Below are 3,476 nucleotides of genomic sequence, written 5' to 3' on the forward strand. Positions count from 1 at the left end.
CAATGAAAAGAGCAAGTATTGAGGTGATTGGGATTCAAGAGGGCCTATGAATTCCAGAGGGGAAGAAAACCCATTTAAAGAGATAATGATAGAAAAATTCTGAAAACCTAGAAAACCGAGAAAAACTTCCCCTTGATGGGGAAGTCAAGGTCATCAGTCAGATTCAATCCAACAAAAGGTATTTTGGACATATAGTCAAGATCTCTATGGTTAAAGATAAAATGAGGATTCTCAAAGCTACAATAGATAATAAGAAAATAACATAGTTATTTTTATTTATTCCAGTTTAACTTCAGAATTCTCAACAGAAACCTTAGAGGACAGAAAGGAAAAAATTGCTATCTGTGAATGCTGTATCCAGCAAAACTATCCTTCAGCTATGAGGGACAGATAAAAACCTTCCAAGAAAACAAAAGCAGAGAATTTTTTTTTTTCTCATTAAACTTTGTTTTAATGGGTCTCAAAATTCTGTGACAGATTTTTGGTCAAGTTGTTTCCATTAAAAAGTACTGATTTTAAAAACTAATAACTTAAAACTGCCACACACACAAAAAAATGGTCCACAAAACATTCTCCTTTCCTTCTGAAGGTTTTACGAAGCATTGTTATCATTAACCAGTCTTTTACTATTAAACTTAAATGGCCAGTTGAGACAAATAGTTCTGAGACCATTCTTCCACCACTGATTAAGACTGGGGTGGCAGGTATTAGGGATAATATTCATTTAGCCTTCTGAGCTTTCTGGGCAGACTTGGTGACCTTGCCAGCTCCAGCAGCCTTCTTGTCCACTGCTTTGATCACACCCACAGCAACCATCTGTCTCATATCATGGACAGCGAAACGACCCAGAGGAGGATAGTCAGAGAAGCTCTCAACACACATGGGCTTGCTGGGAACCATATCAACAATGGCAGCATCACCAGATTTCAAAAATTTAGGGCCATCTTCCAACTACTTTCCAGAACGACGATCAATTTTTTCCTTCAGCTCAGCAAACTTGCAAGCAATGTGAGCTGTGTGACAATCCAGTACAGGGGCATACCCAGCACTGATCTGACCTGGATGGTTCAGGATGATCACCTGAGCAGTGAAGCCAGCTGCTTCCATTGGTGGGTCATTTTTGCTGTCACCAGCAACGTTGCCACAACTAACATCTTTGACAGACACGTTCTTGACATTGAAGCCCACATTGTCCCCAGGAAGAGCTTCACTCAAAGCTTCATGGTGCATTTCGACGGACTTGACTTCAGTTGTGACATTGACTGGAGCAAAAGTTACCACCATGCCAGGTTTGAGAATACCAGTCTCCACTTGGCCCACAGGGACAGTGCCAATACCACCAATTTTGTAGACATCCTGTAGGGGCAGACGCAGAGGCTTGTCAGTTGGTCTAGTTGGTGGAAGGATGCAATCCAAGTCTTCAAGCAGTGTGGTTCCACTGGCATTGCCATCTCTGCAGGTGACTTTTCATCCCTTGAACCACGGCATATTAGCACTTGGCTCCAGCATGTTGTCACCATTCCAACCAGAAATTGGCACAAATGCTACTGTGTCAGGGTTGTAGCCAATTTTCTTAATGTAGGTGCTGACTTCCTTAATGATTTCCTTGTATCTCTTCTGGCTGTAGGGTGGCTCAGTGGAATCCATCTTGTTAACACCAACAATTAGTTGTTTCACACCTAGCGTGTAAGCCAGAAGGGCATGCTCACGGGTCTGCCCGTTCTTGGAGATACCAGCTTCAAATTCCCCGACACCAGCAGCAACAATCAGGACGGCACAGTCAGCCTGAGATGTGCCTGTAATCATGTTTTTGGTGAAGTCTCTGTGTCCTGGGGCATCAATGATAGTCACGTAATACTTGCTGGTCTCAAATTTCCACAGGGAGATGTCGATGGTGATACCACGTTCACGCTCGGCTTTCAGTTTATCCATGACCCAGGCATACTTGAAGGAGCCCTTTCCCATCTCGGCAGCCTCCTTCTCAAATTTTTTAATGGTTCTTTTGTCGATGCCACCACATTTGTAGATCAGATGGCCAGTGGTGGTGGACTTGCCCGAATCTACGTGGCTAATGACGATGATGTTGATGTGAGTCTTTTCCTTTCCCATTTTGGCTTTGATTTAGTGGTGGTTTTCACGACACCTGTGTTCTGGCGGCAAACCCGTTGTGGGGGGGGTGGGGGAGCAGAGAATTTTATACCACCACACCTGTTACCAGAAATGCTAAAGGGAGGTCTTCAAACTAAAATAAAGAGACAGCTACAAGTAAGAGCAAAATATCAGAAGGCAGAAAATTACTGATAAGACAAACTATAAAACAAATTCAGAAAGCTCTAATATTATAAACATTATCTATATGCCATTTATGTTTATTGTGAAGACAAAAATAATTGCTATCACAACATTAAAATATTAAGATACTCTTTCTTCAAGGAGAAGTCCAGGACCAGATGGCTTCACTGCTGAATTCTACCATAATTTTTTTTCTAAAGATTTATTTATTTATTTGAAAGTCAGAGTTAACACAGAGAGAGGAGAGGCAGAGAGAGAGAAAGGTCTTCCATCCGATGGTTCACTCCCCAATTGGCTGCAAGGGCGGAGCTGCACTGATCTGAAACCAGGAGCAAGGAACTTCTTCTGGGTTTCCCACATGGGTGCAGGGGCCCCAAGGACTTGGGCCATCTTTCACTGCTATCCCAGGCCATAGCAGAGAGCAGGATCAGAAGTGAAACAGCCAGGTCTTGAACCGGTGCCCATATGGGATGCTGGCACTTCAGGCCAGAGTATTAACCTGTTGCACCACAGCACTGGCCCCTCTACCATACTTTTAAAAAGAAGAATTAATGTGAATTTTTACGTTTTTTCAAAAAAAACTAAAAAAAAAAAACCTTCTTCAAAGTTATTCTATGAGGCCAGCATTACTTAGATACCAAAACAAGACAAGGACACAACATCAACAACAACATCAAACACACCAATATCCTTGATGAAAATAGATGCAAAATATCAATATAATACTAGCAAATAAAATCTAACAGCACATTAGAAAAGTTATTCACCATGGACAAGATGCAAGAGATTTCAATATACACAAATCATACACAAATAAATGTGATACACCACATCAACAAAATGAAGGACCAAAATCTTATGATTATCTTATAACTCAATAGATGCAGAAAAAGGCAATTAAATATCCCTTCATGATAAAAAAACTGAACAAATTAAATATAGAAGAAACATATCTCAATACATCAAAGTCCACATAGAATAAACCAATGGCTAACCTCTTATTGAAAAATCTTTCTCTTTAGGGTCTGCAGCAACACAAGGATACTCATTTTCACTGCTTTTATTGAACATAGTACTGGAAATCTAACATAAAACAATTAGACAAGAGAAAAAAATAAGGCACATCCAAATTGGAAATGCGGAAGTCAAATTGTAGCTGTTTGCAGAAGACAATATCTTATATA

General features: G+C 40.5%; 2 pseudogenes; both read right to left on the reverse strand.

The window, feature by feature from the left end:
• Nucleotides 1-423: 423 nt before the first annotated feature.
• LOC138843679 (elongation factor 1-alpha 1 pseudogene) lies at nucleotides 424-1,465 on the reverse strand (annotated as a pseudogene).
• On the reverse strand, nucleotides 424-2,165 carry LOC100353424 (elongation factor 1-alpha 1 pseudogene; annotated as a pseudogene).
• Nucleotides 2,166-3,476: the final 1,311 nt, after the last annotated feature.

Source organism: Oryctolagus cuniculus, chromosome 9, assembly GCF_964237555.1.
Source record: "Oryctolagus cuniculus chromosome 9, mOryCun1.1, whole genome shotgun sequence".
Classification (NCBI taxonomy): Eukaryota; Metazoa; Chordata; class Mammalia; order Lagomorpha; family Leporidae; genus Oryctolagus; species Oryctolagus cuniculus.